At 43.3% G+C, this 15,561-nt stretch overlaps 1 protein-coding gene and 1 long non-coding RNA gene across 4 annotated transcripts in view; one reads left to right on the top strand and one right to left on the bottom strand.

Annotated features, from left to right (window-relative positions):
- Window positions 1-15,561, bottom strand: part of pomt1 (protein-O-mannosyltransferase 1) — a 123,438-nt gene that overhangs the window by 107,053 nt on the left and 824 nt on the right. The gene's annotated exons all lie outside the window — the stretch shown is intronic.
- Window positions 15,159-15,561, top strand: part of LOC144091824 (uncharacterized) — a 46,435-nt gene continuing 46,032 nt past the window's right edge. The window contains exon 1 of the long non-coding RNA XR_013305882.1: window positions 15,159-15,200. This is a non-coding gene — a long non-coding RNA (uncharacterized LOC144091824). The remainder of the gene's footprint in view (window positions 15,201-15,561) is intronic.

The raw sequence follows: 15,561 nt of genomic DNA on the forward strand, positions 1-15,561 counted from the left end.
CATGGCAAAACATACACCAGTTTAATTAAACATACACCATCTTAACCATACACCAGCTTAAACATACACCATCTTAAACATACACCATCTTAAACATACACCATCTTAAACATACACCATCTTAAACATACACCAGCTTAAACATACACCATCTTAAACATACACCATCTTAAACATACACCAGCTTAAACATACACCAGCTTAAACATACACCAGCTTAAACATACACCAGCTTAAACATACACCATCTTAAACATACACCATCTTAAACATACAACAGCTTAAACAAACGCCAGCTTAAACATACGGACACACGCTAAAAACATGTTTTTAAAAGGCAACGGAAGCAAAACTGAGTTCGGTTGTACTTTATTTAGCCATTTTAAAATGTACTCAAATTGGGATCCAAGATGGCGGCGCGCACTGACGCAGCGGCTCTGTGCTCTCCAGTGCGGTGTCGTTCGTTATCCTACAGTCGCCAGGATTTAATCACTATCAGAAGGAGATGCGATGTAGGCCCTGCTATCTACCGAGAGAGCTAACGGTCGTCATCGTAACGGCGATCTATATACCTCCTAATGCTAACGTAAACACGGCATTAAACCTCCTGCTAATGGCTGTAAACAAACAACAGCTTGACCACCCCGATAGAGTCTTTATTGTTGCTGGTGACTTCAACAAAGCATGTTTAAAGACTGTTCTACCTAAGTTTATCCAATACGTAAAATGTCAGACAAGGGGAGACAAAACTCTTGACCATGTTTATTCTAACATCAAACATGCTTACAAAGCCACTTCCCTCCCTCACCTAGCTGGATCAGATCACCTCTGTCTAGCCCTCACCCCAGCATACACTCCATTCCGGAGGCTAACAAGGCCACAAATAAAGACAATAAAAACTTGGCCCGAGGCCCTTTCTCAGCTGCAGGACTGTTTTTCCCGCACCAACTGGCAACTCTTCGAACACGACAACCTCCAGTACTATACGGACGCTGTACTTTCCTATATCAAAAACTGCATGGACAACGTCACTATAAATAAACAAATACGGGTTTTTCCTAACCAAAAACCCTGGATGACCAAGGAGACACAGGCACTCATCAAATGCCGTAACACCGCTTTCAGATCAGGGGACAAGATGAAATATAGAGCTGCCAGAGCTGAGCTGAAAAGAGGCATTAAAAAGGCCAAGGCAGAATATACTAAGAAAATTGAGGAGCACTTCACAGAAAATAACCCAAAGAAGATGTGGCAGGGAGTACGACATATTACCAACTACAATAACAATAATATGTCTGTTAACGCAGATGCCTCACTAGCAGAGGAACTGAACCGTTTCTTTGCCCGCTTTGAGACTGACAAATCAAACCCAGTCTCAACACCCCCACCACTACCCTGCAGCAATACACTGAAGTTCCAGGAACAGGAAGTGAGACTGGAAATGCGGTCTGTGAATACCACGAAGGCTGCTGGCCCTGACGGAGTACCTGGGAAGGTGCTCAAAGCCTGTGCTGACCAGCTGGCTGGAGTCTTAGCAAAAATCTTCAATTGTTCCCTGCAACAATCCATCATTCCATCCTGCCTGAAATCTTCCACCATTATCCCTGTCCCCAAAATGCCAACCATTGACAGCATGAATGATTATAGGCCTGTTACTCTCACGCCTGTGATCATGAAGTGTTTTGAAAAGTTGATAGCCCGCCATATCAGGAATACAATCTCTCCCTCAGCTAACCCTCACCAGTTTGCTTACAGAGTTAACAGGTCCACTGAGGATGCTATCACCATTGCTCTACATACAGCATTGAGCCACCTGGAACACCATGGGAATTACGTGAGAATGCTTTTCATTGACTATAGCTCAGCCTTCAACACCATGAAACCGGACATTCTGACTGACAAACTCTCCCACCTTGGACTATCCTCCTCCATCTGCTGTTGGATAAAGAACTTCCTAACCAACCGACCACAAACTGTTAGACTTGGTTCCCACCTTTTTTCCTCCATTACACTGAGCACTGGCTCCCCTCAAGGCTGTGTACTGAGTCCTCTTCTGTACTCCCTGTACACTTATGACTGTACACCAACCCACCAGTGTAACTACATCATCACATTTGCTGATGACGGTGGTCAGACTCCTCTCAGAAGGGGATGAGGCGGCCTATAGAGACGAGGTCAACAAACTGTCTTCGTGGTGCTCGGTGAACAACCTCACACTGAACAACACAAAAACTAAAGAAATAATCCTGGACTTCCGCAAACAGAGCACAGATCTGGCCCCACTCATAAATGGAGTTCGTGTAGACAGGGTCCAGTCCTTTAAAATCCTGGGGGTCCACGTCACGGACAAGCTCTCCTGGTCTACAAACACCCCGGCAGTAGTGAAGATGGCCCAGAAACGACTCCATTTCTTGAGGGTACTCAGGAGGAACAACTTGGACACGAAGCTTCTGGTAACTTTCTATAAAGCCACTGTGGAGAGCATCCTGGCATACGGCATCACAGTGTGGTACGATGGAAGCACGGCAGCAGACAAAAAGGCCATGCAGAGAGTGATTAACACTGCCCAGAGGATCGTCGGCTGCTCTCTGCCCTCACTGGAAGACATTGCCAGCCCTCGTTACATCAGCAGAGCCGGGAACATTGTTGGAGACCCGGACCACCCTGGTCACAACCTGTTCCAGCTGCTTCCCTCAGGCAGGCGCTACCGGTCTCACAAAGCACGGACAAAGAGGCTTAAGGACAGCTTCTTTCCCACAGCAATCAGGACTCTGAATTTGCAGTAGCACGACACACTATCCCCTCTGTGTAACAACTTCGGGGTGAGGAAACATGAAGGACGTTGGGTGGTGATCTGCCTCCTGCTGGCTGACTGAAGGTAAGTAAGTAGACAGTGGGAGGTAAGTGATCCATTTTATTCTTTGTTGGCATCAGTGAGGCAAACCTTTTTGCAGTCGCTGGGATTTGGTTGCGCTCGGGAGGTGATGCGATGTATCCATCACGGCAGAGTGCCAGCAAGTCTGAAACTATCACTTGGTTGGGCTCTTGCCTGGGAAAAGCGTACTTTGTGGAGAAGCACTATCAATTTCGTCATACGCAGCTGGGTATGATGACAATTAGGCTTTTGTCTAGTCAATGATGATGACAAGCCTAAGTCTGATTTTATTTATTTTTATTTATGATGGATTGTTGCAGGGAACAATTGAAAAGACTCCAGCCAGCTGGTCAGCACAGGCTTTGATCACCTTCCCAGGTACTCCCTCTGGGCCAGCAGCCTTCTTGGTGTTCACTGACCGCATTACCAGTCTCACTTCCTGTTCCCGGAACTTCAGTGTATTGCTGCAGGGTGGTGGTGGGGGTGTTGAGACTGGGTCTGATTTGTCAGTCTCAAAGCGGGCAAAGAAACGGTTCAATTCCTCCGCTAGTGAGGCATCTGCGTTAACAGACATATTATTGTTATTGTAGTTGGTAATATGTCGTATACCTTGCCACAAGGTCTTTGGGTTATTTTCTGTGAAGTGCTCCTCAATTTTCTTAGTATATGCTGCCTTGGCCTTTTTAATGCCTCTTTTCAGCTCAGCTCTGGCAGCTCTATATTTTATCTTGTCCCCTGATCTAAGGGCGGTGTTACGGCATTTGATGAGTGCCTTTGTCTCATTGGTCATCCAGGGTTTTTGGTTAGGAAAAACCCATATTCGTTTATTTATAGTGACTTTGTCAATGCAGTTTTTTATGTAAGAAAGCACAGAGTCCGTGTAGTCCTGGAGGTTGTCGTGTACGAAAAGTTCGAAGTTGGTGCGGGAAAAACAGTCCTGCAGTTGAGAAAGTGCGTCCTCGGGCCAAGTTTTTATTATCTTTATTTGTGGCGTTGTTTGCCTCCGGCAAGTGTGTAAGCGGGGGTGAGAGATAGGCAGAGGTGATCTGATCCAGCTAGGTGAGGGAGGGAAGTGGCTTTATAAGCATGTTTGATGTTAGAATAGACATGGTCAAGAGTTTTGTCTCCTCTAGTATTACAATTTATGTATTGAATAAACTTAGGTAGAACAGTCTTTAAACACGCTTTGTTGAAATCACCAGCGACAATAAAAACTCCATCGGGGTTGTCAAGCTGTTGTTTGTTTACAGCCGTTAGCAGGAAGTTAAGTGCCGTGTTAATGTTAGCATTTGGAGGTATATAGATCGCCGTTACTATGACGACCGTTAGCTCTCTCGGTAAATAATAGGGCCTACACCGTATTGCCAATAGCTCTAAATCCGGGGAACAGTGAGTGTCAATGATCCTACTGTCACAACACTATTCATTATGTATAAACATTCACAGTCCTCCTCCTTTGCTTTTGCCTGTTAATTCTTTTGAACGATCGTTCCGAAAAAGGGTTCGGCTAGCTAGCGATACCGCAGCGTCAGGGATTTGCGGGTGTAGCCACGTTTCTGTGATGAGAATAATGTTACAGTTCCTAACAAAGCTGTTGGTAGCAATTCGAAGTTCCAACTCATCCATTTTGTGGGTGATGTATCTGGCGTTGGTCAAAAAGATACTCGGAAGCGGTGCTCGGTGTGGTTGTTGACTTAGCTTAGCAGCAAGGCCCGCCCGACATCCACGCTTTTGCTTCCTTTCTCTTCGCCTCCTTCGACGTGCTTTGAGTGGGCTGACTATCCACGGAGATCCCGGAGGTCTCGAGATGCCCTCGGGGATATCGTAGGTTCGTTGGTAGTTTGTTGTGAAATCGGATATATCGCATCTCCTTCCGATAGCAATTAAGTCGTGGCGACTGTTGGAAAAGTTTGCCTCGCAGATGTTGGTAAATAACGGTAGGATTGACAAAAGAAAACACCAAACTGGAGAGCAAAGAGCCGCTGCACCCGTGTGCCGCCATTTTTCAATTACTGTATTGAGTATTCCATCCTGTCTGAAATCTGCCACTATTATCCCTGTCCCCAAAAGGCCAACCATTTACAGCATGAATGATTATAGGCCTGTTGCACTCACGCCTGTTATTCATGAAGTGCTTTGAAAAATTGGTAGCCCGCCATATCAGGAATACAATCCCTCCCTCAGTTGACCCTCACCAGTTTGCTAATAGAGCAAACAGGTCCACTGAGGATGCTATTGCCATTGCTCTACATACAGCACTGATCCACCTGGAACACCAAAGGAACTACGTGAGGATGCTCTTCATTGACTATAGCTCAGCCTTCAACACCATAAAACCGGACATTCTGACTGACAAACTCTCCCACCTTGGACTATCCTCTTCAATCTGCTGCTGGATCAAGAACTTCTTGACCAACCGACCACAAACTGTTAGCCTTGGTTCCCACCTTTCTTCCTCCATTACACTGAGCACTGGCTCCCCTCAAGGCTGTGTACTGAGTCCTCTTCTGTACTCCCCGTACACATACGACTGTACACCCACCCACCAGTCTAATGCCATCATCAAACTCGCTGACGACACCACTGTGGTCGGACTCATCTCAGGAGGGGATGAGTGGGCCTACAGAGATGAGGTCAACAAACTGTCTTCGTGGTGCTCGGTGAACAATCTCACACTGAACACCATGAAAACTAAAGAAATAATCCTGGACTTTCGCAAACACGGCACAGATCTGGCCCCACTCCTCATAAATGGAGTATGCGTAGACAGGGTCCAGTCCTTCAAATTCCTGTGGGTCCAGGTCACGGACAAGCTCTCCTGGTCTACCAACACCCCGGCAGTGGTGAAGAAGGCCCAGAAACGACTCCATTTCCTCAGGGTACATAGGAGGAACAACTTGGACACCAAGCTTCTGATAACCTTCTATAGAACCACTGTAGAGCATCCTGGCGTACTGCATCACAGTGTGGTACGCTGGAAGCACGGCAGCAGACAAAAAGGCCATGCAGAAAGTGATCAACACTGCCCAGAGGATTGTCGGCTGCTCTCTGCCCTCACTGGAAAACATTGCCAGTACTCGTTACCTCAGCAGAGCCAGGAACATCATAGGGGACCCATACCACCCTGGTCACAATCTGTTCCAGCTGCTGCCCTCTGGCAGACGCTATAGGTCCCACAAAGTACGGACAAATAGGCTTAAGGACAGTTTTTCCCCACATCCATCAGAACTCTAAATATTCGGTAACACAACACACATTCCCTTCTGAGGTAATATGAAAAGATGTTTGGGTGGTGATCTGAATCCTACCAGCTGACTGTAGGTAAGTGAAAGACAGTGAGAGGTAAGTGACCTGTATCCATGACAGCAGAATGCCAAATTACAAGTCCGTAACTATCACTTATTTAGGTCTTTTTCCGAGTAAACGCACCTTATGGAGAAGCACTACCAATTTCGTCATACGCAGTTTCTGGGTGTGATGACAAGTAGGCTTTTGTTGTTGATGATGACGACAGGGCCTATGTCCGATTATTATTATTATTAATGTTATTATGTACTCACGTTTTTTGATCAATCATCACCCACAAATCCATTAAAGTCCTAATTTTCTGTGTCCGAATTGACCAATTGTGCAAATGATTCATCAAAAACGCCGGGTTCCCTCTCTTCGTTGTCAGAGTCACTCACATTGCCATGGGACTCCACAGAAATGATACCGGCTTTGGCAAAAGCTCGAACAACAGTGCAAGCAGACATGTTAGTCCAAGCGGCCACAATCCATTTGCAAATAGTAGCGTAACTAGCCCAGCGCTGGTCCAACTCTTCGTAAAGCTGTGTTTGTCACCTATCATCCATTGTTCCCATGCCGCTCGCAACTTTGCTTTAAACGCCCGGTTGATACCGATGTCCAGCGGTTGGAGTTCTTTAGTTAAGCCTCCGGGAATGACGGCAAGCTCAGAGATCATTTTCGTGACTTGGTTTTTCACCACTGCTGTGAGATGGGCACGCATGGAGTCGCAAATCAAAAGTGACGGCGATCCATCCAATCTCTTAACATACACCTCACGTAGCCAATCTCTCATTTTCTCCTCGTCCATCCAGCCCTTTTGGTTTGCCTTCACGATGACGCCGGCTGGAAACGTTTCTTTCGGCAGCGTCTTTCGCTTAAAAATCACCATAGGTGGTCATTTCTGTGCATTAGCATGGCAACCAAGAACGACAGTAAAAGCGTCTTCTGAAACACACCCCCTCCGCATGCCTGACCCCACCCACGTCCGCCTTTTCTCTAAATAAGAAGCGTGTCGGCCGAAAGTGCTCTCAGTCAGGCTTTGGAGCAAGCTCGGAGCATACACACGGCGCTCCGCATTATAAGGCGCCCTGTCTATTTTGGAGAAAATTTAAGACTTTTTAGTGCGCCTTATAGTCGTGAAAATACGGTAAATATTTGCTGGAAATTTTACCCGTATCTGATCTGTGAAGTCACAGGGTTCTGTTTAAAGTGTAGATTAGACCTGACAAAAGAGAGTAGATATGAATAAAATTGTCATCACAATAAAAAACGAACATTCATCAATATCGATAATTACCAAGATAACTATCACATCTTTTTTGTTTCAAATTTGAAACTTCAAACTTCTGTGAATAAGTAAATAAATAGTTTCCTCGTTATTCAATTATGAAAGTAACTATGTTACCTTACTTTATAAGAAAAGCGAATATAAAATATGATGAAGTATTTTTGTTGTTCTGTTGTGCAATAAAGATAAAAGAACTCCCTCCTCACACTATAAAATGTAAAGAATGATAAAATCTGTAGAAACTTGGACAAGCATCTTTATTTTCATTATAAAATGCCTTCAAACCAAAAAATGCTGTGCAATATGAAATAAATAATCAAATGAAGACATCACCATTGGTAAGCAGACTATTTTCAGCATCACAAAAAGAAACTGAAAATCTACCTCATATATGGCCATTTACAACAACAACAAAAGTTGGATGAACTACCCCATTTATTAGTTAACAAATTTTGGATTTTTGCAACGTTTCAGAACATTTGCTTAAAATCGGGAAACTCCTTGATATCAAGCAAGAAAAATATTACAGGCTGTCCTCAAATGGAGAGTGGGTTAAGGAATTTTTCAATAAGGTTGTTTGTGCATAGGTACTTATGAAAAGAATTAAAAAAAAATGGCAGGGATCACTTGGATCTTGTAGTAGGCCAGGTCGATGTTGTCCTACATCTCATAATCGTTCATCTTGGCTGTATTATGGTCTGTTTGCTTTCATGCTCTGTGTTAGCCGCTCTATATGCCATGCTAATCATGCTAAAAATAGATGCCTTTTCTTTACCATCTTCTTTGTCTACTGAACATGTCGCATCAGCGGCCTCGTTTGTTGTGGTGGTCGGGTGGTATAATTGCAGTTTAAACTTATCGAATTTTTATCAAATGTTTTGAAAATTATTGTTGACAATTATTTGGCGATAATTAGCGTTATCGTTTTATCGCCCAGGTCTATCAAAGATCATCAAGAAGACCAAGGAACACCACAGGCGGGTTTGGAGAAATGTAAAGCCGGATTTTGATACAAAAGGATTTCCCATGCTTTAGACATCTCTAGGAGCACTGTGCAAGCAATCATATTGAAATGGAAGTATCAAACCACTAAAAATCTAGGGAATCTATGAGAGAGTGGCAAGAAGAAAGCCATTTCTCAAAGATATCCATAAAAAGTCTTGTTTAAAGTTTGACACCTGGAAGAAACATCAAACACTTGGAATAAGGTGTTCTGTCAGATGAAAGCAAAATCTATTTTTCTTTGGCCACAATGCAAAAGATATATGTTTGGAGCAAAAGCAACAGCTCATCACCCTGAACACACATCAAACATGTTGGTGGGAGCCTCATGGTTTGGGGCTGCCTTAGGCAGGGACATAGAAGATAGTTAAAATTGATGGGAAGATGAATGGAGCCAAATACAGGACAATTCTGGAAGAAAACCTGTTGGAGTCTGCAAAGGAACTGAGACTGGGACAGAGATTTATCTTCCAAAACATGATCCAAAACATAAATCCACATTTTCAATGGAATGGCTCACAAATAAACGTATCCATTGACTATAGCTCGGCCTTCAACACTATAATACCGGACATTCTGGCTGACAAAATCTCCCACCTTGGACTATCCTCTTTCATCTGCTGCTGGATTAAGAACTTCTTAACCAACCGTCCACAAACTGTTAGACTTGGTCCCCACCTCTCTTTCTCCATTACACTGAGCACTGGCTCCCCTCAAGGCTGTGTACTGAGTCCTCTTCTGTACTCCCTGTATACATACGACTGTACACCGACCCACCAGTCTAACTTCATCATCAAATTTGCCGATGACACCACTGTGGTCGGACTCATCTCAGGGGGGGATGAGTCTGCCTACAGAGATGAGGTCAACAAACTGTCTTCGTGGTGTTTGGTGAACAATCTCACACTAAACACCACGAAAACTAAAGAAATAATCCTGGACTTTCGCAAAAGCAGCACAGATCTGGCCCCACTCTTCATAAATGGAGTATGTGTAGACAGGATCCAGTCCTTCAAATTCCTGTGGGTCCAGGTCACGGACAAGCTCTCCTGGTCTACCAACACCCCGGCAGTGGTGAAGAAGGCCCAGAAACGACTCAATTTCCTGAGGGTACTGGGGAGGAACAACTTGGACACTAAGCTTCTGGTAACCTTCTATGGAGCCACTGTGGAGAGCATCCTGGCATACGGCATTACAGTGTGGTACGCTGGAAGCATGGCAGCAGACAGAAAGGCCATGCAGAGAGTGATCAACACTGCCTAGAAGATCATCGGCTGCTCTCTGCCCTCACTGGAAGACATTGCCAGCCCTCGCTACCTCAGCAGAGCCGGGAACATTGTCAGGGACCCATACCACCTTGGTCACAACCTGTTCCAGCTGCTGCCCTCTGGCAGACGCTACAGGTCTCACAAACCACGGACAAATAGACTTAAGGACAGTTTTTTTCCCACACCCATCAGGACTCTGAACTTGCGTTAGCACGACACTCCCTTCTGTGCAATAACTTCGGGGTGTGCAATAGTATCTTAGATTGTGCAATATTTTAGAATTTACCTAAACAGGATGTGGCTCTTTATATTTTTATATTACTATACTAATATTTTACTGGGAAAACGCACTTTGTGGAGTAGCATCACCAATTTCGTTATACGCAGCTGTGTATGATGAAAAATTAAGGCTTTTGGTGATTTGATGATGATGATGATGATGATGATGATGATAAAGCCTATGTCTGAACAGTATCCAGGTGTTACGATGACAAAATCAAAGTCCAGACCTGAATGCAATGGAGAATCTGTAGGCAAAGCTGAAGACTGCTGCTCACCAATGCTGTATATCCAACCTCACTGAGCTCGAGGTATTTTGCAAGAAAGAATGGGCAAGAATTTCCATCTCTCGATGTGCCAAACTGATAGAGACATACCCCAAGCGACTTGCAGCTGTAATAGCAGCAAAAGGCAGCGCGGCAAAGTATTATTGTAAGGCGAGTGAATAGTAATTGCACTCCCCTTCACAGGTTTTTATTTGTTAAAAAAAGTTTAAAATATCCAATAAATGGTAGAAATAAATTTTATACCATGTTTGAAGCCAGAAATGTGGCAAAAGGTCGAGAAATTCAAGGGGCCCAAATACTTTCGCAAGGCTCTGTACATACAGTGGTACCTCGAGATACGAGGTTAATTCGTTCCGGGACTGAGATCGTATGTCAATTTTCTCGTAACTCAAACGAACGTTTCTCATAGAAATGAACTAAAAACAAATTAATTCGTTCCAACCCTCTGAAAAAACATCAAAAACAGGATATTGGATTGGAAAAAATGTTTTATTTGTTATACTTCACCATCTATTAACAAAGTAACAAATAACTAGTGGTTTAATAGTATACTAAATGTGTTTAATAGAACTAAAATTAGACGGATTTTGCGGAGGGGAGAGAGAGGGACAGAGAGGGGGGCAGTGGGGGGTAGACATTTGCACGGCAACGCGCTCGTAACATAAACAAATTTAAATGAACTTGGATTGCGATGCAGATACACTCAAAAATAAATTTAATCTAACCTTACACTAAACTGAATTCTAATTTTCTTTTAAATTTTGATACCTTTCTTCTGCCGGGTTGGCTCTATTTGCCCCACCTCCACCCTCACTTTCAAACGCAACCTATCAAGGGTTGTTTGCTTTTGTATTCCCTTAAAAATATTCCCAACATGATGCACACAAATGTCCTCACAATTGGATAACGCACGACCACTTGCCAGCGAGAAGTAGTATACAGTGGTACCTCTACATACGAGCACCTCTACATACGAGCAGCTCGAGATACGAGGAAAATTTCAACCAAATAATTATCTCTAGATACAAGAAAAATTTCAAGAAGCGAGAAAGCCAGGTGGCCAAGACATGAGAGGCTGTTTATCATTGTAGCACACACATCTTTTTTGACGCATCTCTTTCGTGTATAACAGATATCTACGAGCACTGGGCGGAGCGTTGCATTTTTTTCAGTGTTTTTTTCCGTCACTCAGAATGCCGCGATCGCTAATAGGAGCAGTATAGTATATTACTTTTCTTATTAAGAACATCAGGGGCACTGGCTCTCTCCCCCGCAACTCCTCGTGTAATATCTCTGGTCGCCACTATACCTTTTTGTAATGTCTCTGCGCACTGAGCGGAGCGTTGCATTTTTTCAGTGTCCGCCCCTTAGCCCGTTAGCTCCCGTTAACGGAGCGATCGTTAATTCAAGACTACTTCTCGTTGGCAAGTGGTCGTGCGTTATCCTATTGTGAGGACATTTGTGTGCATCATTTTCGGAATATTTTGAAGGGATTACAACAGCAAACAGCCCATCGATAGCGAACGTGAGGGTGGAGGCGTGGCAAACAGTTAACCCGGCCAGAAGGCAAAAGAAATTAAAACAAAATTAGAATTCAGTTTTGTGTAAAGTTACATTAACCGTATGTTTGGGTGTGTCTGCATATATTAATCCAAGTTAATTTAAATTTGTTTGTTCTGTTACGAGTGTGTTGCCGTGTAATAGCACCCCCCGTCCCTCTGTGCCCTCCGCGAAATCTGTCTAATTTTAGTTCTATTAAACACATTTTATTACTATTAAACCACTAGTTATGTGTTACTTTGTTAATAGATGGCAAATTAGAAGAAATAAAACATTTTTTCCAATCCAATATCCTGTTTTTGGTGTTTTTTCAGAGGGTTGGAACAAATTAATTTGTTTTTAGTTCATTTCAATGGGAAACGTTCGTTCGAGTTACGAGAAGATCGACATACGAGCTCGGTCTCGGAACGAATTAAGCCTGTATGTAGAGGTACCACTGTATATAACTATCGTATTAGCAATCGCCTCGCCATTTGCAATGACTAACGGGAAAAAAACAACACTGAAAAAATGCAACGCTCCACCCAGTGCTCGTAGAGACATTACACGAGGGAGTTCCGACCAGAAAGACAGTAGCCATGATGTTCTTATGAGCAGCCTCTCGCGTCCGCTGCATGTCTCGTATCTCAAGATAATTATTTGCCCGAAATTTTACCCGTATCTCAAATTGCTCGTATGTCGGGGGACTCGTATGTCGAGGTACCACTGTACATCATACCTGTCAATCTCGGCCAATTGCTCCCCTTAATAATGATTGCAATTCCTCTACTCATTTTCTGTGTTTTACAGCCTTTCTATCTTTTTTTCATTACATTTTTATATTTCTTAATACCTTCCTTTGTACTTTATACTTTTTACTTTAATGTTTTTACAACTTTCTTTGTTCAAATAGCTTAGTTTCTTTCTGCTAGTTCTTTTTTTGAAACATTCAGCCATGCCTCCGCTGTCATACACATGGGATCAACTGTGAACAATACGCAGAAGAAAGAGCAACACCTCGATGCCGCTGGAAATCCGGAGCTGGACAAAAGTGCCGGGAGAAGAAGTGACCAATCATTCCATCTATTATTATGGGGAAAGGGAGATCCCTCCCCGATAAGATGGAAGAGCTGTTGGCGCTTACCTGGCCGCAAAAGGAGTATCAGGAGTGCTGTACTCTATTACTGTTGATTCTTCAGCTCCAGGCTACTGAGGGACTGTGTGGATAAGCTTGGAAGAGTGATTCTGCCTATTTTCAACATCAGTCTAAGTCTGTAAAAGGTCCCGACCTTGTGTGGTTCCAGTTTTATCTAGCTCTACAATGTGTCTGTATCTGTTCTTGCTACTATAACCAAGATGGCGCCGCTCAAGTGGCAGCCAGTGGCAGTAGCTCCGTCCGCTCTTACTCGTTTCTTTATTTTTACAGCTTTTCTATCTTTTTTGTTCCATTTTAATATTTCTTAATACTTTTCTTTATACTTTACTTTGTACTTTATATCTTTTACTTAATGTTTTCACGACCTTTACGACACATTGCGTGAGATAGGCAGTCATTGTTCTATTGGCTTAGTTTCTTTATGCTAGTCCTGGACAATTTTTTGGAACCATTCAGGCCAGGAAGGCTACCAGTCCTGATGATCAGCTCCAGACTACTGAGGGACTGTGCAGATCAGCGTGGAAGAGTGATTCTGCATATTTAGTACCTCAGCCTCAGTCTGCAGAAGGTCCCAACCTTGTGTGGGCTTCCTGTGTGTGGTTTCAGTTTTATCTAGGTCTACATTGTCCTTTCCTGTGTCTGTGCTTGCTACTGCTCCAAACTGAATTTCCCGAATACGGGATGACTGCATCTTAATCTAATCTGATCTAATCTAATATTTACATAGGGCGCACTTAAAAGTCTAAATTTTTCCCCAAAGTGGACTGGGTGCCCAATCAGTCGTTGCGCCTTTTGTATGCACTGAATTCAAGATTCTGCAGATATCGATGTATGACGCTGACACATTGACTGTCTGGGTACATTGCTTGCTGACACCCACAGTGACCGACACGATCTGGAAAAGAACTGAAATGGGTAAGACGAGATCGGGCCTACAAAAACCTATTAATTTTAAAAATGTTTTTTCTGTACAAAAGTTTTTATATGGTGTACACAATTTGAAATGATCAAAAAACGTATAAAATACAGGAAAAACGTTATGTGTTATGATACATAAATGTGCTAACTTATTTTTAAAACAATTTGTATACTTCTATAATCAATTATAGGGTTCATAGTGTCTAGTCTTAAAGATTGTGGAACGAATTATGCTAATTCAATGTAAAATGCTGCTCTACTAAGTTACAAAACGATAACCCACATACAGAAATACCTTGAGCAGGCTGCCAACTACTCCGGAAATTCTGGAGTTTCTCCGGAAATGCAACGCAAACTCCAGGACTCCGGAAATCCCCCCAAATTTTTACCTCAATCTTTTTTAGAAGCAACCATTTTGGAAAAGTACTAAATTTCCAATTTAAATGCCTCAAAATTCACACCATCACTACGGCGATTCGTCTTGTGCGACTTTAGCATGACAATCAATTCAGAATCGAATGTATGGGTAGCCTCTATCACACACCTGGGCAACCCCTTAAAATGGCCAAGCCCCAACCTCCCTAAAATGGCCGCGCCCCGACCTCGCTAAGATGGCGGCGCCCCGACCTCGCTAAGATGGCGGCACCCCGACCTCACTAAGATGGCCGTGCCGCGAGCGAGCAGTGACGGGAACGTTTTGCGTTTTATGCAAGATACGTTTTTATCATGAATTTCAGTCAGACGTCAAAATGAATTTTGTTTATCGTTTTATCTGTTTATCTTTTCTCTATTTTGAAATAAATGACCGTATCGGCATTCGCTTGCGTCGTGACATCACAGCGCCAGCATGGGCGCCATTTTGTCGTGCTGTCATCGTGCCGCGTCATCGTGTCACGTAGCCGTCAAATTACAGTTTTTTTGCAAGTCATGTTTTTAAGCGCATATAAGCCGTACCCTCGATTCAGTCATCATTTTTTTGTCCGACAAAAAAGGCGTATATGTGAGTAAATACAGTAAACGCCACTGAACCATCAAAGAAATGGATGAAGAGCAGTCGTAACCTATGTGAACTCTGGGTTCAAGAACCGAGATGTCAAGTGGGAGGTGTCAAGTCAACTAAGTGGAATACACGCCTGCACCCCTCCAGACCAACAGGGGGCAGAAAAATTCCGATTAGGCAAAACTTTCTACACTTCCTGCATGAGGTCACAGACAGTATATAAGCTCAAAGTGCCTAGTGAGTCACAAACAGTGCAAAAGGCTGGCAAGACATCCTTCAGTTCACTGTCATACGCAACTGGTAAGAAACGGACGAAGTATTACTTGAATTCCACTTGATTAATACTCAGTTTGTTTCATTGAGCCACAAGTTGTATTATTTGTGTTTTCCTTTAACTTCGGATTACTCACCAATCTTAACAGAGTGAATATTTCTGTTTGGTTTATTCAATCAGCTTATGTTATTCAGTTCCACTCTATTACTTTGAACATTTTACTGTATGCCTGTAGTAAATTTAAGATGTGACTTGTAAACTCAAGAGTAATACTTTTACCTACTTAGTAGCTTGAATCTAGGATAATGTCACGTGTTTCTTTCTTTGCCCCCTTCTTTAAGGTTTTCAACCTAATCACCTTCCTATCACCCTAAACTACATAACTGT

This window comes from Stigmatopora argus, chromosome 17 (assembly GCF_051989625.1).
Source record: "Stigmatopora argus isolate UIUO_Sarg chromosome 17, RoL_Sarg_1.0, whole genome shotgun sequence".
Classification (NCBI taxonomy): Eukaryota; Metazoa; Chordata; class Actinopteri; order Syngnathiformes; family Syngnathidae; genus Stigmatopora; species Stigmatopora argus.